At 46.6% G+C, this 22,500-nt stretch overlaps 1 protein-coding gene across 1 annotated transcript in view; it reads left to right on the top strand.

Moving 5' to 3' along the window:
• LOC118378574 (regulating synaptic membrane exocytosis protein 1-like) overlaps positions 1 to 22,500 on the top strand; it is a 124,050-nt gene that overhangs the window by 43,394 nt on the left and 58,156 nt on the right. The window lies entirely within an intron of this gene.

Genomic DNA, 22,500 nt, shown 5'->3' with positions numbered 1-22,500 from the left:
CAGCGTTGGTTCTAGTTGATTTAGTCTAGCTCCCCAGAGCCCAAACCCTGTGAATGATACAGCGTTGGTTCTAGTTGATTTAGTCTAGCTCCCCAGAGCCCAAACCCTGTGAATGATACAGCGTTGGTTCTAGTTGATTTAGTCTAGCTCCCCAGAGCCCAAACCCTGTGAATGATACAGCGTTGGTTCTAGTTGATTTAGTCTAGCTCCCCAGAGCCCAAACCCTGTGAATGATACAGCGTTGGTTCTAGTTGATTTAGTCTAGCTCCCCAGAGCCCAAACCCTGTGAATGATACAGCGTTGGTTCTAGTTGAAGCTCCCCAGAGCCCAAATGAATGATACAGCGTTGGTTCTAGTTGATTTAGTCTAGCTCCCCAGAGCCCAAACCCTGTGAATGATACAGCGTTGGTTCTAGTTGATTTAGTCTAGCTCCCCAGAGCCCAAACCCTGTGAATGATACAGCGTTGGTTCTAGTTGATTTAGTCTAGCTCCCCAGAGCCCAAACCCTGTGAATGATACAGCGTTGGTTCTAGTTGATTTAGTCTAGCTCCCCAGAGCCCAAACCCTGTGAATGATACAGCGTTGGTTCTAGTTGATTTAGTCTAGCTCCCCAGAGCCCAAACCCTGTGAATGATACAGCGTTGGTTCTAGTTGATTTAGTCTAGCTCCCCAGAGCCCAAACCCTGTGAATGATACAGCGTTGGTTCTAGTTGATTTAGTAGCTCCCCAGAGCCCAAACCCTCCAGCGTTGGTTCCAGAGCCCAAACCCTGTGAATGATACAGCGTTGGTTCTAGTTGATTTAGTCTAGCTCCCCAGAGCCCAAACCCTGTGAATGATACAGCGTTGGTTCTAGTTGATTTAGTCTAGCTCCCCAGAGCCCAAACCCTGTGAATGATACAGCGTTGGTTCTAGTTGATTTAGTCTAGCTCCCCAGAGCCCAAACCCTGTGAATGATACAGCGTTGGTTCTAGTTGATTTAGTCTAGCTCCCCAGAGCCCAAACCCTGTGAATGATACAGCGTTGGTTCTAGTTGATTTAGTCTAGCTCCCCAGAGCCCAAACCCTGTGAATGATACAGCGTTGGTTCTAGTTGATTTAGTCTAGCTCCCCAGAGCCCAAACCCTGTGAATGATACAGCGTTGGTTCTAGTTGATTTAGTCTAGCTCCCCAGAGCCCAAACCCTGTGAATGATACAGCGTTGGTTCTAGTTGATTTAGTCTAGCTCCCCAGAGCCCAAACCCTGTGAATGATACAGCGTTGGTTCTAGTTGATTTAGTCTAGCTCCCCAGAGCCCAAACCCTGTGAATGATACAGCGTTGGTTCTAGTTGATTTAGTCTAGCTCCCCAGAGCCCAAACCCTGTGAATGATACAGCGTTGGTTCTAGTTGATTTAGTCTAGCTCCCCAGAGCCCAAACCCTGTGAATGATACAGCGTTGGTTCTAGTTGATTTAGTCTAGCTCCCCAGAGCCCAAACCCTGGTTCTGAATGATACAGAGCCCAAACCCTGTGAATGATTGGTTCTAGTTGATTTAGTCTAGCTCCCCAGAGCCCAAACCCTGTGAATGATACAGCGTTGGTTCTAGTTGATTTAGTCTAGCTCCCCAGAGCCCAAACCCTGTGAATGATACAGCGTTGGTTCTAGTTGATTTAGTCTAGCTCCCAGAGCCCAAACCCTGTGAATGATACAGCGTTGGTTCTAGTTGATTTAGTCTAGCTCCCCAGAGCCCAAACCCTGTGAATGATACAGCGTTGGTTCTAGTTGATTTAGTCTAGCTCCCCAGAGCCCAAACCCTGTGAATGATACAGCGTTGGTTCTAGTTGATTTAGTCTAGCTCCCCAGAGCCCAAACCCTGTGAATGATACAGCGTTGGTTCTAGTTGATTTAGTCTAGCTCCCCAGAGCCCAAACCCTGTGAATGATACAGCGTTGGTTCTAGTTGATTTAGTCTAGCTCCCAGAGCCCAAACCCTGTGAATGATACAGCGTTGGTTCTAGTTGATTTAGTCTAGCTCCCCAGAGCCCAAACCCTGTGAATGATACAGCGTTGGTTCTAGTTGATTTAGTCTAGCTCCCCAGAGCCCAAACCCTGTGAATGATACAGCGTTGGTTCTAGTTGATTTAGTCTAGCTCCCCCGTTGGTTCTAGTTGAGCTAGCTCCCCAGAGCCCAAACCCTGTGAATGATACAGCGTTGGTTCTAGTTGATTTAGTCTAGCTCCCCAGAGCCCAAACCCTGTGAATGATACAGCGTTGGTTCTAGTTGATTTAGTCTAGCTCCCCAGAGCCCAAACCCTGTGAATGATACAGCGTTGGTTCTAGTTGATTTAGTCTAGCTCCCCAGAGCCCAAACCCTGTGAATGATACAGCGTTGGTTCTAGTTGATTTAGTCTAGCTCCCCAGAGCCCAAACCCTGAATGAATGATTTATAGCTCCCCAGCCCAAACCCGTACAGCGTTGGTTCTAGTTGATTTAGTCTAGCTCCCCAGAGCCCAAACCCTGTGAATGATACAGCGTTGGTTCTAGTTGATTTAGTTCTAGTTGATTTAGCTAGCTCCCCAGAGCCCAAACCCTGTGAATGATACAGCGTTGGTTCAGAGCCCAAAGTGAATGAGCGTTGGTTTAGATTTCTAGCTCCCCAGAGCCCAAACCCTGTGAATGATACAGCGTTGGTTCTAGTTGATTTAGTCTAGCTCCCCAGAGCCCAAACCCTGTGAATGATACAGCGTTGGTTCTAGTTGATTTAGTCTAGCTCCCCAGAGCCCAAACCCTGTGAATGATACAGCGTTGGTTCTAGTTGATTTAGTCTAGCCCCCCAGAGCCCAAAGCCCCCTGTGAATGATACAGCGTTGGTTCTAGTTGATTTAGTCTAGCTCCCCAGAGCCCAAACCCTGTGAATGATACAGCGTTGGTTCTAGTTGATTTAGTCTAGCTCCCCAGAGCCCAAACCCTCCCCCAGAGCCCAAACCCTGTGAATGATACAGCGTTGGTTCTAGTTGATTTAGTCTAGCTCCCCAGAGCCCAAACCCTGTGAATGATACAGCGTTGGTTCTAGTTGATTTAGTCTAGCTCCCCAGAGCCCAAACCCTGTGAATGATACAGCGTTGGTTCTAGTTGATTTAGTCTAGCTCCCCAGAGCCCAAACCCTGTGAATGATACAGCGTTGGTTCTAGTTGATTTAGTCTAGCTCCCCAGAGCCCAAACCCTGTGAATGATACAGCGTTGGTTCTAGTTGATTTAGTCTAGCTCCCCAGAGCCCAAACCCTGTGAATGATACAGCGTTGGTTCTAGTTGATTTAGTCTAGCTCCCCAGAGCCCAAACCCTGTGAATGATACAGCGTTGGTTCTAGTTGATTTAGTCTAGCTCCCCAGAGCCCAAACCCTGTGAATGATACAGCGTTGGTTCTAGTTGATTTAGTCTAGCTCCCCAGAGCCCAAACCCTGTGAATGATACAGCGTTGGTTCTAGTTGATTTAGTCTAGCTCCCCAGAGCCCAAACCCTGTGAATGATACAGCGTTGGTTCTAGTTGATTTAGTCTAGCTCCCCAGAGCCCAAACCCTGTGAATGATACAGCGTTGGTTCTAGTTGATTTAGTCTAGCTCCCCAGAGCCCAAACCCTGTGAATGATACAGCGTTGGTTCTAGTTGATTTAGTCTAGCTGTGAATGATACAGCGTTGGTTCTAGTTGATTTAGTCTAGCTCCCCAGAGCCCAAACCCTGTGAATGATACAGCGTTGGTTCTAGTTGATTTAGTCTAGCTCCCCAGAGCCCAAACCCTGTGAATGATACAGCGTTGGTTCTAGTTGATTTAGTCTAGCTCCCCAGAGCCCAAACCCTGTGAATGATACAGCGTTGGTTCTAGTTGATTTAGTCTAGCTCCCCAGAGCCCAAACCCTGTGAATGATACAGCGTTGGTTCTAGTTGATTTAGTCTAGCTCCCCAGAGCCCAAACCCTGTGAATGATACAGCGTTGGTTCTAGTTGATTTAGTTGCCCAAACCCTGTTTAGCGTTGGTTCTAGTTGAGCTAGCCCCAGAGCCCTGTGAAAACCCTGTGAATGATACAGCGTTGGTTCTAGTTGATTTAGTCTAGCTCCCCAGAGCCCAAACCCTGTGAATGATACAGCGTTGGTTCTAGTTGATTTAGTCTAGCTCCCCAGAGCCCAAACCCTGTGAATGATACAGCGTTGGTTCTAGTTGATTTAGTCTAGCTCCCCAGAGCCCAAACCCTGTGAATGATACAGCGTTGGTTCTAGTTGATTTAGTCTAGCTCCCCAGAGCCCAAACCCTGTGAATGATACAGCGTTGGTTCTAGTTGATTTAGTCTAGCTCCCCAGAGCCCAAACCCTGTGAATGATACAGCGTTGGTTCTAGTTGATTTAGTCTAGCTCCCCAGAGCCCAAACCCTGTGAATGATACAGCGTTGGTTCTGGATTTTCTAGCTCCCAGAGCCCAAACCCTGTGAATTAGCGTTGGTTCTAGTTGATTTAGTCTAGCTCCCCAGAGCCCAAACCCTGTGAATGATACAGCGTTGGTTCTAGTTGATTTAGTCTAGCTCCCCAGAGCCCAAACCCTGTGAATGATACAGCGTTGGTTCTGGATTTTCTAGCTCCCCAGAGCCCAAACCCTGTGAATGATACAGCGTTGGTTCTAGTTGATTTAGTCTAGCTCCCCAGAGCCCAAACCCTGTGAATGATACAGCGTTGGTTCTAGTTGATTTAGTCTAGCTCCCAGAGCCCAAACCCTGTGAATGATACAGCGTTGGTTCTAGTTGATTTAGTCTAGCTCCCCAGAGCCCAAACCCTGTGAATGATACAGCGTTGGTTCTAGTTGATTTAGTCTAGCTCCCCAGAGCCCAAACCCTGTGAATGATACAGCGTTGGTTCTAGTTGATTTAGTCTAGCTCCCCAGAGCCCAAACCCTGTGAATGATACAGCGTTGGTTCTAGTTGATTTAGTCTAGCTCCCCAGAGCCCAAACCCTGTGAATGATACAGCGTTGGTTCTAGTTGATTTAGTCTAGCTCCCCAGAGCCCAAACCCTGTGAATGATACAGCGTTGGTTCTAGTTGATTTAGTCTAGCTCCCCAGAGCCCAAACCCTGTGAATGATACAGTTGGTTCTAGTTGATTTGATTTAGTCTAGCTCCCCAGAGCCCAAACCCTGTGAATGATACAGCGTTGGTTCTAGTTGATTTAGTCTAGCTCCCCAGAGCCCAAACCCTGTGAATGATACAGCGTTGGTTCTAGTTGATTTAGTCTAGCTCCCCAGAGCCCAAACCCTGTGAATGATACAGCGTTGGTTCTAGTTGATTTAGTCTAGCTCCCCAGAGCCCAAACCCTGTGAATGATACAGCGTTGGTTCTAGTTGATTTAGTCTAGCTCCCCAGAGCCCAAACCCTGTGAATGATACAGCGTTGGTTCTAGTTGATTTAGTCTAGCTCCCCAGAGCCCAAACCCTGTGAATGATACAGCGTTGGTTCTAGTTGATTTAGTCTAGCTCCCCAGAGCCCAAACCCTGTGAATGATACAGCGTTGGTTCTAGTTGATTTAGTCTAGCTCCCCAGAGCCCAAACCCTGTGAATGATACAGCGTTGGTTCTAGTTGATTTAGTCTAGCTCCCCAGAGCCCAAACCCTGTGAATGATACAGCGTTGGTTCTAGTTGATTTAGTCTAGCTCCCCAGAGCCCAAACCCTGTGAATGATACAGCGTTGGTTCTAGTTGATTTAGTCTAGCTCCCCAGAGCCCAAACCCTGTGAATGATACAGCGTTGGTTCTAGTTGATTTAGTCTAGCTCCCCAGAGCCCAAACCCTGTGAATGATACAGCGTTGGTTCTAGTTGATTTAGTTCTAGCTCCCCAGAGCCCAAACCCTGTGAATGATACAGCGTTGGTTCTAGTTGATTTAGTCTAGCTCCCCAGAGCCCAAACCCTGTGAATGATACAGCGTTGGTTCTAGTTGATTTAGTCTAGCTCCCCAGAGCCCAAACCCTGTGAATGATACAGCGTTGGTTCTAGTTGATTTAGTCTAGCTCCCCAGAGCCCAAACCCTGTGAATGATACAGCGTTGGTTCTAGTTGATTTAGTCTAGCTCCCCAGAGCCCAAACCCTGTGAATGATACAGCGTTGGTTCTAGTTGATTTAGTCTAGCTCCCCAGAGCCCAAACCCTGTGAATGATACAGCGTTGGTTCTAGTTGATTTAGTCTAGCTCCCCAGAGCCCAAACCCTGTGAATGATACAGCGTTGGTTCGTTGGTTCTAGCGTTGGTTCTAGTTGATTTAGTCTAGCTCCCCAGAGCCCAAACCCTGTGAATGATACAGCGTTGGTTCTAGTTGATTTAGTCTAGCTCCCCAGAGCCCAAACCCTGCCCAAACCCTGAATGATACAGCGTTGGTTCTAGTTGATTTAGAGCTCCCCAGAGCCCAAACCCTGTGAATGATACAGCGTTGGTTCTAGTTGATTTAGTCTAGCTCCCCAGAGCCCAAACCCTGTGAATGATACAGCGTTGGTTCTAGTTGATTTAGTCTAGCTCCCCAGAGCCCAAACCCTGTGAATGATACAGCGTTGGTTCTAGTTGATTTAGTCTAGCTCCCCAGAGCGTTGGTTCTAGTTGATTTAGTCTAGCTCCCAGAGCCCAAACCCTGTGAATGATACAGCGTTGGTTCTAGTTGATTTAGTCTAGCTCCCCAGAGCCCAAACCCTGTGAATGATACAGCGTTGGTTCTAGTTGATTTAGTCTAGCTCCCCAGAGCCCAAACCCTGTGAATGATACAGCGTTGGTTCTAGTTGATTTAGTCTAGCTCCCCAGAGCCCAAACCCTGTGAATGATACAGCGTTGGTTCTAGTTGATTTAGTCTAGCTCCCCAGAGCCCAAACCCTGTGAATGATACAGCGTTGGTTCTAGTTGATTTAGTCTAGCTCCCCAGAGCCCAAACCCTGTGAATGATACAGCGTTGGTTCTAGTTGATTTAGTCTAGCTCCCCAGAGCCCAAACCCTGTGAATGATACAGCGTTGGTTCTAGTTGATTTAGTCTAGCTCCCCAGAGCCCAAACCCTGTGAATGATACAGCGTTGGTTCTAGTTGATTTAGTCTAGCTCCCCAGAGCCCAAACCCTGTGAATGATACAGCGTTGGTTCTAGTTGATTTAGTCTAGCTCCCCAGAGCCCAAACCCTGTGAATGATACAGCGTTGGTTCTAGTTGATTTAGTCTAGCTCCCCAGAGCCCAAACCCTGTGAATGATACAGCGTTGGTTCTAGTTGATTTAGTCTAGCTCCCCAGAGCCCAAACCCTGTGAATGATACAGCGTTGGTTCTAGTTGATTTAGTCTAGCTCCCCAGAGCCCAAACCCTGTGAATGATACAGCGTTGGTTCTAGTTGATTTAGTCTAGCTCCCCAGAGCCCAAACCCTGTGAATGATACAGCGTTGGTTCTAGTTGATTTAGTCTAGCTCCCCAAAGAGCCCAAACCCCAGAGTGAATGATACAGCGTTGGTTCTAGTTGATTTAGTCTAGCTCCCCAGAGCCCAAACCCTGTGAATGATACAGCGTTGGTTCTAGTTGATTTAGTCTAGCTCCCCAGAGCCCAAACCCTGTGAATGATACAGCGTTGGTTCTAGTTGATTTAGTCTAGCTCCCCAGAGCCCAAACCCTGTGAATGATACAGCGTTGGTTCTAGTTGATTTAGTCTAGCTCCCCAGAGCCCAAACCCTGTGAATGATACAGCGTTGGTTCTAGTTGATTTAGTCTAGCTCCCCAGAGCCCAAACCCTGTGAATGATACAGCGTTGGTTCTAGTTGATTTAGTCTAGCTCCCCAGATTTAGTCTAGCTCCCCCAGAGCCCAAACCCTGTGAATGATACAGCGTTGGTTCTAGTTGATTTAGTCTAGCTCCCCAGAGCCCAAACCCTGTGAATGATACAGCGTTGGTTCTAGTTGATTTAGTCTAGCTCCCCAGAGCCCTGTGAATGATACAGCGTTGGTTCTAGTTGATTTAGTCTGCTCCCCAGAGCCCAAACCCTGTGAATGATACAGCGTTGGTTCTAGTTGATTTAGTCTAGCTCCCCAGAGCCCAAACCCTGTGAATGATACAGCGTTGGTTCTAGTTGATTTAGTCTAGCTCCCCAGAGCCCAAACCCTGTGAATGATACAGCGTTGGTTCTAGTTGATTTAGTCTAGCTCCCAGAGCCCAAACCCTGTGAATGATACAGCGTTGGTTCTAGTTGATTTAGTCTAGCTCCCCAGAGCCCAAACCCTGTGAATGATACAGCGTTGGTTCTAGTTGATTTAGTCTAGCTCCCCAGAGCCCAAACCCTGTGAATGATACAGCGTTGGTTCTAGTTGATTTAGTCTAGCTCCCCAGAGCCCAAACCCTGTGAATGATACAGCGTTGGTTCTAGTTGATTTAGTCTAGCTCCCCAGAGCCCAAACCCTGTGAATGATACAGCGTTGGTTCTAGTTGATTTAGTCTAGCTCCCCAGAGCCCAAACCCTGTGAATGATACAGCGTTGGTTCTAGTTGATTTAGTCTAGCTCCCCAGAGCCCAAACCCTGTGAATGATACAGCGTTGGTTCTAGTTGATTTAGTCTAGCTCCCCAGAGCCCAAACCCTGTGAATGATACAGCGTTGGTTCTAGTTGATTTAGTCTAGCTCCCCAGAGCCCAAACCCTGTGAATGATACAGCGTTGGTTCTAGTTGATTTAGTCTAGCTCCCCAGAGCCCAAACCCTGTGAATGATACAGCGTTGGTTCTAGTTGATTTAGTCTAGCTCCCCAGAGCCCAAACCCTGTGAATGATACAGCGTTGGTTCTAGTTGATTTAGTCTAGTCCCCAGAGCCCAAACCCTGTGAATCTAGTTGATTTAGTCTAGCTCCCCAGAGCCCAAACCCTGTGAATGATACAGCGTTGGTTCTAGTTGATTTAGTCTAGCTCCCCAGAGCCCAAACCCTGTGAATGATACAGCGTTGGTTCTAGTTGATTTAGTCTAGCTCCCCAGAGCCCAAACCCTGTGAATGATACAGCGTTGGTTCTAGTTGATTTAGTCTAGCTCCCCAGAGCCCAAACCCTGTGAATGATACAGCGTTGGTTCTAGTTGATTTAGTCTAGCTCCCCAGAGCCCAAACCCTGTGAATGATACAGCGTTGGTTCTAGTTGATTTAGTCTAGCTCCCCAGAGCCCAAACCCTGTGAATGATACAGCGTTGGTTCTAGTTGATTTAGTCTAGCTCCCCAGAGCCCAAACCCTGTGAATGATACAGCGTTGGTTCTAGTTGATTTAGTCTAGCTCCCCAGAGCCCAAACCCTGTGAATGATACAGCGTTGGTTCTAGTTGATTTAGTCTAGCTCCCCAGAGCCCAAACCCTGTGAATGATACAGCGTTGGTTCTAGTTGATTTAGTCTAGCTCCCCAGAGCCCAAACCCTGTGAATGATACAGCGTTGGTTCTAGTTGATTTAGTCTAGCTCCCCAGAGCCCAAACCCTGTGAATGATACAGCGTTGGTTCTAGTTGATTTAGTCTAGCTCCCCAGAGCCCAAACCCTGTGAATGATACAGCGTTGGTTCTAGTTGATTTAGTCTAGCTCCCCAGAGCCCAAACCCTGTGAATGATACAGCGTTGGTTCTAGTTGATTTAGTCTAGCTCCCCAGAGCCCAAACCCTGTGAATGATACAGCGTTGGTTCTAGTTGATTTACAGCGTTGGTTCTAGTTGATTTAGTCTAGCTCCCCAGAGCCCAAACCCTGTGAATGATACAGCGTTGGTTCTAGTTGATTTAGTCTAGCTCCCCAGAGCCCAAACCCTGTGAATGATACAGCGTTGGTTCTAGTTGATTTAGTCTAGCTCCCCAGAGCCCAAACCCTGTGAATGATACAGCGTTGGTTCTAGTTGATTTAGTCTAGCTCCCCAGAGCCCAAACCCTGTGAATGATACAGCGTTGGTTCTAGTTGATTTAGTCTAGCTCCCCAGAGCCCAAACCCTAGTTGATTTAGTCTAGCTCCCCAGAGCCCAAATGAATGACAGCGTTGGTTCTAGTTGATTTAGTCTAGCTCCCAGAGCCCAGAGCCCAAACCCTGTGAATGATACAGCGTTGGTTCTAGTTGATTTAGTCTAGCTCCCCAGAGCCCAAACCCTGTGAATGATACAGCGTTGGTTCTAGTTGATTTAGTCTAGCTCCCCAGAGCCCAAACCCTGTGAATGATACAGCGTTGGTTCTAGTTGATTTAGTCTAGCTCCCCAGAGCCCAAACCCTGTGAATGATACAGCGTTGGTTCTAGTTGATTTAGTCTAGCTCCCCAGAGCCCAAACCCTGTGAATGATACAGCGTTGGTTCTAGTTGATTTAGTCTAGCTCCCCAGAGCCCAAACCCTGTGAATGATACAGCGTTGGTTCTAGTTGATTTAGTCTAGCTCCCAGAGCCCAAACCCTGTGAATGATACAGCGTTGGTTCTAGTTGATTTAGTCTAGCTCCCCAGAGCCCAAGCCTAGCTCCCCAGAGCCCAAACCCTGTGAATGATACAGCGTTGGTTCTAGTTGATTTAGTCTAGCTCCCCAGAGCCCAAACCCTGTGAATGATACAGCGTTGGTTCTAGTTGATTTAGTCTAGCTCCCCAGAGCCCAAACCCTGTGAATGATACAGCGTTGGTTCTAGTTGATTTAGTCTAGCTCCCCAGAGCCCAAACCCTGTGAATGATACAGCGTTGGTTCTAGTTGATTTAGTCTAGCTCCCCAGAGCCCAAACCCAGAGCCCAAAGCCCCCTGTGAATGATACAGCGTTGGTTCTAGTTGATTTAGTCTAGCTCCCCAGAGCCCAAACCCTGTGAATGATACAGCGTTGGTTCTAGTTGATTTAGTCTAGCTCCCCAGAGCCCAAACCCTGTGAATGATACAGCGTTGGTTCTAGTTGATTTAGTCTAGCTCCCCAGAGCCCAAACCCTGTGAATGATACAGCGTTGGTTCTAGTTGATTTAGTCTAGCTCCCCAGAGCCCAAACCCTGTGAATGATACAGCGTTGGTTCTAGTTGATTTAGTCTAGCTCCCCAGAGCCCAAACCCTGTGAATGATACAGCGTTGGTTCTAGTTGATTTAGTCTAGCTCCCCAGAGCCCAAACCCTGTGAATGATACAGCGTTGGTTCTAGTTGATTTAGTCTAGCTCCCCAGAGCCCAAACCCTGTGAATGATACAGCGTTGGTTCTAGTTGATTTAGTCTAGCTCCCCAGAGCCCAAACCCTGTGAATGATACAGCGTTGGTTCTAGTTGATTTAGTCTAGCTCCCCAGAGCCCAAACCCTGTGAATGATACAGCGTTGGTTCTAGTTGATTTAGTCTAGCTCCCCAGAGCCCAAACCCTGTGAATGATACAGCGTTGGTTCTAGTTGATTTAGTCTAGCTCCCCCCCTGTGAAGAGCCCAAAGTCTAGCTCCCCAGAGCCCAAACCCTGTGAATGATACAGCGTTGGTTCTAGTTGATTTAGTCTAGCTCCCCCCAGAGCCCAAACCCTGTGAATGATACAGCGTTGGTTCTAGTTGATTTAGTCTAGCTCCCCAGAGCCCAAACCCTGTGAATGATACAGCGTTGGTTCTAGTTGATTTTTAGCTCCCCAGAGCCCAAACCCTGTGAATGATACAGCGTTGGTTCTAGTTGATTTAGAGCCCAGAGCCCAAACCCTGTGAATGATACAGCGTTGGTTCTAGTTGATTTAGTCTAGCTCCCCAGAGCCCAAACCCTGTGAATGATACAACAGCGTTGGTTCTAGTTGATTTAGTCTAGCTCCCCAGAGCCCAAACCCTGTGAATGATACAGCGTTGGTTCTAGTTGATTTAGTCTAGCTCCCCAGAGCCCAAACCCTGTGAATGATACAGCGTTGGTTCTAGTTGATTTAGTCTAGCTCCCCAGAGCCCAAACCCTGTGAATGATACAGCGTTGGTTCTAGTTGATTTAGTCTAGCTCCCCAGAGCCCAAACCCTGTGAATGATACAGCGTTGGTTCTAGTTGATTTAGTCTAGCTCCCCAGAGCCCAAACCCTGTGAATGATACAGCGTTGGTTCTAGTTGATTTAGTCTAGCTCCCAGAGCCCAAACCCTGTGAATGATACAGCGTTGGTTCTAGTTGATTTAGTCTAGCTCCCCAGAGCCCCCTGTGAATGCCGTTGGTTCTAGTTGATTTAACCCAGAGTGAATGATACAGCGTTGGTTCTAGTTGATTTAGTCTAGCTCCCCAGAGCCCAAACCCTGTGAATGATACAGCGTTGGTTCTAGTTGATTTAGTCTAGCTCCCCAGAGCCCAAACCCTGTGAATGATACAGCGTTGGTTCTAGTTGATTTAGTCTAGCTCCCCAGAGCCCAAACCCTGTGAATGATACAGCGTTGGTTCTAGTTGATTTAGTCTAGCTCCCCAGAGCCCAAACCCTGTGAATGATACAGCGTTGGTTCTAGTTGATTTAGTCTAGCTCCCCAGAGCCCAAACCCTGTGAATGATACAGCGTTGGTTCTAGTTGATTTAGTCTAGCTCCCCAGAGCCCAAACCCCCAGAGCCCAAACCCTGTGAATGATACAGCGTTGGTTCTAGTTGATTTAGTCTAGCTCCCCAGAGCCCAAACCCTGTGAATGATACAGCGTTGGTTCTAGTTGATTTAGTCTAGCTCCCCAGAGCCCAAACCCTGTGAATGATACAGCGTTGGTTCTAGTTGATTTAGTCTAGCTCCCCAGAGCCCAAACCCTGTGAATGATACAGCGTTGGTTCTAGTTGATTTAGTCTAGCTCCCCAGAGCCCAAACCCTGTGAATGATACAGCGTTGGTTCTAGTTGATTTAGTCTAGCTCCCCAGAGCCCAAATGAATTACAGCGTTGGTTCTAGTTGATTTAGTCTAGCTCCCCAGAGCCCAAACCCTGTGAATGATACAGCGTTGGTTCTAGTTGATTTAGTCTAGCTCCCCAGAGCCCAAACCCTGTGAATGATACAGCGTTGGTTCTAGTTGATTTAGTCTAGCTCCCCAGAGCCCAAACCCTGTGAATGATACAGCGTTGGTTCTAGTTGATTTAGTCTAGCTCCCCAGAGCCCAAACCCTGTGAATGATACAGCGTTGGTTCTAGTTGATTTAGTCTAGCTCCCCAGAGCCCAAACCCTGTGAATGATACAGCGTTGGTTCTAGTTGATTTAGTCTAGCTCCCCAGAGCCCAAACCCTGTGAATGATACAGCGTTGGTTCTAGTTGATTTAGTCTAGCTCCCCAGAGCCCAAACCCTGTGAATGATACAGCGTTGGTTCTAGTTGATTTAGTCTAGCTCCCCAGCCCAAGCCCAAACCGTTGGTTCTGTTGAATGAACCCTGTGAATGCGTTGGTTCTAGTTGATTTAGTCTAGCTCCCCAGAGCCCAAACCCTGTGAATGATACAGCGTTGGTTCTAGTTGATTTAGTCTAGCTCCCCAGAGCCCAAACCCTGTGAATGATACAGCGTTGGTTCTAGTTGATTTAGTCTAGCTCCCCAGAGCCCAAACCCTGTGAATGATACAGCGTTGGTTCTAGTTGATTTAGTCTAGCTCCCCAGAGCCCAAACCCTGTGAATGATACAGCGTTGGTTCTAGTTGATTTAGTCTAGCTCCCCAGAGCCCAAACCCTGTGAATGATACAGCGTTGGTTCTAGTTGATTTAGTCTAGCTCCCCAGAGCCCAAACCCTGTGAATGATACAGCGTTGGTTTCTAGTTGCTCCCCAGAGCCCAAACCCTTTAGCGTTGGTTCTAGTTGATTTAGCTCCCCAGAGCCCAAACCCTGTGAATGATACAGCGTTGGTTCTAGTTGATTTAGTCTAGCTCCCCAGAGCCCAAACCCTGTGAATGATACAGCGTTGGTTCTAGTTGATTTAGTCCCCAGAGCCCAAACCCTGTGAATGAGCGTTGGTTCCAAAGCCCCCTGTGAATGATACAGCGTTGGTTCTAGTTGATTTAGTCGAGCTCCCCAGAGCCCAAACCCTGTGAATGATACAGCGTTGGTTCTAGTTGATTTAGTCTAGCTCCCAGAGCCCAAACCCTGTGAATGATACAGCGTTGGTTCTAGTTGATTTAGTCTAGCTCCCAGAGCCCAAACCCCAGAGCCCAAACCCTCCCAGAGCCCAAACCCTGTGAATGATACAGCGTTGGTTCTAGTTGATTTAGTCTAGCTCCCCAGAGCCCAAACCCTGTGAATGATACAGCGTTGGTTCTAGTTGATTTAGTCGAGCTCCCCAGAGCCCAAACCCTGTGAATGATACAGCGTTGGTTCTAGTTGATTTAGTCTAGCTCCCCAGAGCCCAAACCCTGTGAATGATACAGCGTTGGTTCTAGTTGATTTAGTCTAGCTCCCAGAGCCCAAACCCTGTGAATGATACAGCGTTGGTTCTAGTTGATTTAGTCTAGCTCCCCAGAGCCCAAACCCTGTGAATGATACAGCGTTGGTTCTAGTTGATTTAGTCTAGCTCCCCAGAGCCCAAACCCTGTGAATGATACAGCGTTGGTTCTAGTTGATTTAGTCTAGCTCCCCAGAGCCCAAACCCTGTGAATGATACAGCGTTGGTTCTAGTTGATTTAGTCTAGCTCCCCAGAGCCCAAACCCTGTGAATGATACAGCGTTGGTTCTAGTTGATTTAGTCTAGCTCCCCAGAGCCCAAACCCTGTGAATGATACAGCGTTGGTTCTAGTTGATTTAGTCTAGCTCCCCAGAGCCCAAACCCTGTGAATGATACAGCATTGGTTCTAGTTGATTTAGTCTAGCTCCCCAGAGCTCAAACCCTGTGAATGATACAGCATTGGTTCTAGTTGATTTAGTCTAGCTCCCCAGAGCCCAAACCTTGTGAATGATGAATGATACAGCTGTGAATTGGTTCTAGTTGATTTAGTCTAGCTCCCCAGAGCCCAAACCCTGTGAATGATACAGCATTGGTTCTAGTTGATTTAGTCTAGCTCCCCAGAGCCCAAACCCTGTGAATGATACAGCGTTGGTTCTAGTTGATTTAGTCTAGCTCCCCAGAGCCCAAACCCTGTGAATGATACAGCATTGGTTCTAGTTGATTTAGTCTAGCTCCCCAGAGCCCAAACCCTGTGAATGATACAGCATTGGTTCTAGTTGATTTAGTCTAGCTCCCCAGAGCCCAAACCCTGTGAATGATACAGCGTTGGTTCTAGTTGATTTAGTCTAGCTCCCCAGAGCCCAAACCCTGTGAATGATACAGCATTGGTTCTAGTTGATTTAGTCTTGTTCCCCAGAGCCCAAACCCTGTGAATGATACAGCGTTGGTTCTAGTTGATTTAGTCTAGCTCCCCAGAGCCCAAACCCTGTGAATGATACAGCATTGGTTCTAGTTGATTTAGTCTTGTTCCCCAGAGCCCAAACCCTGTGAATGATACAGCGTTGGTTCTAGTTGATTTAGTCTAGCTCCCCAGAGCCCAAACCCTGTGAATGATACAGCGTTGGTTCTAGTTGATTTAGTCTAGCTCCCCAGAGCCCAAACCCTGTGAATGATACAGCGTTGGTTCTAGTTGATTTAGTCTAGCTCCCCAGAGCCCAAACCCTGTGAATGATACAGGTTCGATTTGGTTCTAGTTGATTTAGTCTAGCTCCCCAGAGCCCAAACCCTGTGAATGATACAGCGTTGGTTCTAGTTGATTTAGTCTAGCTCCCCAGAGCTCAAACCCTGTGAATGATACAGCGTTGGTTCTAGTTGATTTAGTCTAGCTCCCCAGAGCTCAAACCCTGTGAATGATACAGCGTTGGTTCTAGTTGATTTAGTCTAGCTCCCCAGAGCCCAAACCCTGTGAATGATACAGCGTTGGTTCTAGTTGATTTAGTCTAGCTCCCCAGAGCCCAAACCCTGTGAATGATACAGCGTTGGTTCTAGTTGATTTAGTCTAGCTCCCCAGAGCCCAAACCCTGTGAATGATACAGCGTTGGTTCTAGTTGATTTAGTCTAGCTCCCCAGAGCCCAAACCCTGTGAATGATACAGCGTTGGTTCTAGTTGATTTAGTCAAGCTCCCCAGAGCCCAAACCCTGTGAATGATACAGTGTTGGTTCTAGTTGATTTAGTCTAGCTCCCCAGAGCCCAAACCCTGTGAATGATACAGCGTTGGTTCTAGTTGATTTAGTCTAGCTCCCCAGAGCCCAAACCCTGTGAATGATACAGCGTTGGTTCTAGTTGATTTAGTCTAGCTCCCCAGAGCCCAAACCTTGTGAATGATACAGTGTTGGTTCTAGTTGATTTAGTCTAGCTCCCCAGTGCCAGAGGACGCGTGCGGTATGAGATGCGCCGTTGTCCATACTCACCACATGTGGCTGTTATTTTAAGCCCACCCCATCCCATCTGGGCCCCTCTCCATCTCCTGTCCAGCCCAAGAGAGAGGCCCTCCTCCTGGGTATCTTACCTGACTGTGGGCCCTGGTCCCTGGACCTGCTGTGTGCCAATCTGTTCCAGATCCGCTAGGCCCAGCTAGGCCCAGACTCACACAGGGAGCAGGACACAGGATCAAGCTTTGGCCCAGGCTGTGGACTTATTATGGGATAATTCCATTAAATGAATTATGGATAATGATAACCGGCCACTAGTAGTGTTGTCTCTATTAGATATTCCATCAACATGGAACTAATACTACAGTGAAATAATGGGCTAGGAACTCAAATCAATAGTAAAGTATGCCAAGAATTAGTTTGAGCACTATTGCAGTTTATTTCAAAGGTATTTTGAAGTAACATCTCTCACTGGGCAGAGAAAACAATTCTGTGTAGGTTTGAGTCAGTTTTAGTGTGTGTGTCTGTGTATCAGTGTCAGTATTTATGGTGTATTTATGGGTACTTTTGTGTAGGCTGTAATCTATTATGTGTGTAAGGGTATTTTTTTGTGTAGGCTGTAATCTATGTGTGTAAGGGCATTTTTGTGTAGTTTGCTGTTGTATTGTGTGCGTATTACAGCCTGTGTGTGTGTGTAGGCAGTGTAGACTGGAGAGATGGCTTCTGACCGGCGCTCTCTCAAGTGGTACTTCCTTCCTTGATCCCCCATCCCACTCTCCCATCTATCTCCAGCCAAGCAGAATAACAGGATTAGTTGACATTTAAAAACTTTGTTTTATTACATAAAACTCTCCCTCCTATTCATGTTTTCCGGTTTAGTTCAACACGTCTGTGTACCTCATGTCAAATTTAAGCCCGAGCACTTCATGTATCTCTCCAGTGCTGAGTTGGTCAAAACAGACATTTGTTTGACAGGGCGGATGCTAAGCAAGTTTCCTTACATTGCTTCAGTTTGTGTCACTCATGTCAAAAAGACTCAACTCTTTGCATTAATTAAAGATGTGCTCTCAAACCTTTGTATAATATCAGCCAGTAGTCTTGAAAGTGGTGCTCACGAGCCAAAACGGGTCCCTGTTTTTTACAAACTGCAAATTGTTTCCTTTCAAATGGTATCAAGAATATGTATATCCTTGCTTCAGGTCCTGAGCTACAGGCAGTTAGATTTGGGTATGTAATTTTAGCCTAAAATTGAAAAAAGGGTCCAATCTTTAATTTAGCAGCAGCTTTAATGTATTTTTCCAGACCTGCGAGTTAAAATTATATGAATCTATCAAACTATAAATTGGTTCTACAGAATTCATGTTCAGTAAGTTATACAGAAGATACACTGTATATACAAAAGTATGTGGACACCCCTTCAAATGAGTGGATTCAGCTATTTCACCCACACCCGTTGCTGACAGGTGCATAAAATTGAGCGCACAGCCATGCAATCTCCATGGACAAACATTGGCAGTAGAATGGCCTTACTGAAGAGCTCATTGACTTTCAATGTGGCACCATCATATGATGCCACCTTTCCAACAAGTCACTTTGTCAAATTTGTGCCCTACTAGAGCTTCCCCGTTCAACTGTAACTGCTGTTATTGTGAAGTGGAAACATCTAGGAGCAACAACGTCTCAGCCGCGAAGTGGTAGGCCACACAAGTTCACAGAATGGGACCGCCGAGTACTGGAGCATGCTGTGCGTAAAAATCCTCGGTTGCGACACTCACTACCGCGTTCCAAACTGCCTCTGGAAACAATGTCAGCATGAACTGTTTGTCGGGAGTTTCATGAAATGGGTTTCCATGGCTGAGCAGGCGCACACAAGCCTAAGATCACCATGCGCAATGCCAAGCGCCGACTGGAGTGCTGTACAGCTTGCCGCCATTGGACTCTGGAGCAGTGGAAACGAGTTCCCTGGAGGGATGAATTGCGCTTCACCATCTGGCAGTCCAACGGAAATCTGGGTTTGGCGGATGCCAGGAGAATGCTACCTGCCCCAATGCATAGTGCCAACTGTAAAGTTTGGTGGAGGAGGAATAATGGTCTGGGGCTGTGTTTCATGGTTAGGACTAGGCCCCTTAGTTCCAGTGAAGGGAAATCTTAAAGCAACAATGACATTATAGATGATTCTGTGCTTCCAACTTTGTGGCAACAGTTTGGGAAAGGCCCTTTCCTGTTTCAGCATGACAATGCCCCCAGTCCGCACAGAAATGGTTTGTCAAGGTCAGTGTGGAAGAACTTGATTGGCCTGCAGAGAGCCCTGACCTCAACCCCATCGAACACCTTCCAACATCTAGTGGAAAGCCTTCCCAGAAGAGTGGAGGCTGTAATAGCAGCAAAGGGGGGACCAACTCCATATTAATGCCCATGATTTTGGAATGAGCAGTTCGACAGCAGGTGTCCACATACTTTTGGTCATGTTGTACAGGTGCAGCTTGTTCATTGTCGTTAAACCAAATTGATATTTGACTCAAAATGCCCTCAATCATAATCAGATGTGTTGACTTCTATACTAGCAGCATATAAGTCACAGTAACTCACAAAACATTGATATTGTCGTTATAAACCGCGATTCACCCTGTGCCGAATAATCACATTCCCAAAATCGACACAGAGACACGATGCAGTACACAGCATTGTCCTGCAGAAGGCATTACAGTTGCATGGTGATGCCCGACACAATCTGTGCCACCCACTCATTTTGGTATTACTGAACCTCACCCTTCTCCCCAGCCTGTCCTCATAGTCATGTTGTGTTATAAAAGTCACATTTATGTATCTATAATGCCTCACCAAGCAGCAGATATTAAAAGCAGGGTCTGTATTCCTAAAAAAGGTCAGGCCCCCCCGTCTGTATAAACATATTCATTATGATTTGAAAGGGAAAACTTATCCTAGATGCTATTTAAATACAGGCTCATATACTGATTGGGAGTAGACGTGCACTACCTTTCAAAAGTTTGGGGTCACTTAGAAATGTCCTTGTTTATGAAAGAAAAGCACATTTTTTTTGTTCATTAAAATAACATCAAATTGATCATTAATACAGTGTAGACATTGTTAATGTTGTAAATGACTATTGTAGCTGGAAAAGGCTGACTTGTAATGGAATATCTACATAGACATAGAGGACAATTAGCAGCAACCATCACTCCTGTGTTCCAATGGCACGTTGTGTTAAGTAATCCAAGTTTATCATTTTAAAAGGCTAATTGATCATTAGAAAACCCTTTTGCAATTATGTTAGCACAGCTAAAAACGGTTGTACTGATTAAAGAAGCAATAAAACTGGCCTTCTTTAGACTAGTTGAGTATCTGGAGCATCAGCATTAGTGGGTTCGACTACAGGCTCAAAATGTCCAGAAACAAAGAGCTTTCCTCTGAAATTCATCCGTTTATTCTTGTTCTGAGAAATGAAGGCTATTCTATGTGAGAAATTGCCAAGAAACTGAAGATCTCATACAACGCTGTGTACTATTCCTTTCTCAGAACAGCCCAAACTGGCTCTAACCAGAATAGAAAGAGGAGTGGGAGGCCCCGGTGCACAACTGAGCAAGAGGACAAGTACATTAGAGGGTCTAGTTTGAGAAACAGACACCTCACAAGTCCTCAACTGGCAGCTTCATTAAATAGTACCCGCAAAACACCAGTCTCAACGTCAACAGTGAAGAGGCGACTCCGGGATGCTGGCCTTCTAGGCAGAGTTCCTCTGTCCAGTGTCTGTGTTCTTTTGCCCATCTTAATCTTTTCTTTTTATTGGCCAGTCTGAAATATGTCTTTTTCTTTGCAACTCTGCCTAGAAGGCCAGCATCCCGGAGTCACCTCTTCACTATTGACGTTGAGACTGATGTTTTGCGTGTACTATTTAATGAAGCTGCCATTTGAGGACTTGTTAGGTGTCTGTTAGTCTTTTAAAATTATCAACTTGGATTAGCTGACACAACGTGCCATCGGAACACAGGAGTGATGGTTGCTGATAATGGGCTTCTGTACGCCTATGTAGATATTCCATAAAACATTAGCTGTTTCCAGCTACAACAGTCATTTACAACATTAACTATGTCTACACTGTATTTCTGATCAATTCGGTGTTATTGTAATGGACAAAAAATGTGATTTTCTTTCAAAAACAAGGACATTTCTAAGTGACCCCAAACCTTTGAATGGTAGTGTATATATTGTATTGTAAGCTAGACAGGAAGTTATATATAGGGTTGTGTAAGATGATGTATCATGTTGCTCTTCTTGTCCCCATTTCCTGCTCCTCCATGACACTGTGACACAAAGGTCATGTGTCATGCCGACGTCACATGACTGATATGTCAAGTCATGCACGTTTGCTGTCAAACGCCGTCTGTGTTTCACCACTGTTGCACGTCTTACAGGTTGTACCACTGAATAGACTGTGTATCAAAAGTGTGTATTGTGAATTTTGCTCATGTGTATTAACAGACGTTTACACCATTCCCTCACTCCTTTTTTCTCTTTCTCTTTTTCCTCCCTCCCTTCTCATTTTCCATGAACCTATATTTGACCTCTGTCTCTCTTCCTCTGTCCACTCCTCTACTGCATCCCTCTATCCTCCCCTCTGCTTCCTCCACTCCCTCCCTCACTTCCTTTTCACTTTCTCACTGCTACCTGGACTACATGCCACTACAGGAGGACAAAGTGGTTAGCATCTTTTCTGTGCTCTCTACTGTACTGTGAATATAACCTATGTGTCCCTTTGAAAATCCCCCAATGGCTGTGTTCCAATCCCAAAGTTTTGACCCCCTTCCCTCCTGCCCTGTAGACTTCCCCTATTAAGTGGACTGGATTTGTGTGAGTGATATGGCATACACTACTGCAGTCCTATGCCAAGCCCTTTCGCTGTTGGCAAGGTCGAGGTATATTCCTTTGTTACTAAAAACCTAGCTCACACAAATCCAAGAAGGGGGTGTCCACAAAGGCTGAAGTGGAGGCCGTAAGTTATCACATTGGAACGCGGCCAAAGCGGTCAAATCCACCTATGGATTAATGACTTAAACCGAACAGAATGATTCCCTGACAGTTCAGTCCAGGCTAGTAGCTTTTCTCTAATACTAAAAGGCTAGCCATTATCCTTGGACTTCCACACACATACTGTATCTGTCTGTAGTCCAGATTCCAGACTCTGGGCATTGGCAGATACAGTCATGGAGACCATTTTGCCTTGAGTAGAAATAAATATGATTAGATACTATCTCTGTCTACCACTATGGTATTTTACCATGGACTTCCCCAAGCATATCTGCCTGTAGTCCAGTCCACACTAATATGGACATTGGTAGTGCAGTACAAGAGACTGTTTTATCTTCAGTGAGGATATCTGGGTAAAAACGTTGACTAATTCTGCATCCATTGTCTGTCTCTTCCTCTTGCAAAGTGTCTCATAGTGAAGGAAAGGGTAAGGCCTGCTGGGTAATGGAGTTTTTGCATGGGTCACTTTAACTGTAGTTCTTTAATGTCACACTTCAGCTGCAATTTGGGAAGTGGGCGAGCATGAGCCATGCCTGGCTGTCTGGGTGGGCATTCCTAGACACCCCTGGATGGGCACCCCCCTTACACAACTCCTCTCTCTATGGCTGTGGGCATGGCTGTGCCAGGGGGAACTGGGTATAATATACAAGATAGGGGGAACAATGGGGTACAAGCGCACAGGGTGTTTGTTGGGGGGTACAAGGGCAAAGGGTGTTTGTTGGGCGGTACAAGGGCACAGGGTGTTTGTTGGGGGGGGTACAAGGGCACAGGGTGTTTGTTGGCACGCAGAAGCACCTTATCTTACTATAAGACCCTTGTTGTGACTGCAGAGGGAATGTGCACACTTATGCCCGTGCATGCTTTACCTGCCTGTCTGTGATGAGCATACAGACCAGCCCGTGCCACAGGGAGACGGGAGGGGAGGCCGAGGCTGGGTTCCAATTTGTACACTTTCCACCTTCCCCTCTGTACTTGTCCACTCCAAGTAAGGAGAAAACAACCAAAAATCATTTTGCTCTATTGGAGCTTTTAAAGCACAGTTTTGCTCACAAGCGTCCTATCTTTTCAGATTCGGATCTGAGGGGAAGTCGACAGGGGCAGAGGGGAAGGATGCAAGTCTTTGGATTGGACCCTGCGGCTGCTTAAGACAGTGGACTGGGGTCAGGGGTGGAGGGTGTAGGCTAGGACCCCATTCCTAGTCCCTCATAGCCCCTCGCCTCT

Source organism: Oncorhynchus keta, chromosome 10 (genome assembly GCF_023373465.1).
Source record: "Oncorhynchus keta strain PuntledgeMale-10-30-2019 chromosome 10, Oket_V2, whole genome shotgun sequence".
Classification (NCBI taxonomy): domain Eukaryota; kingdom Metazoa; phylum Chordata; class Actinopteri; order Salmoniformes; family Salmonidae; genus Oncorhynchus; species Oncorhynchus keta.
This window is presented reverse-complemented; position numbering and strand designations above follow the sequence as displayed.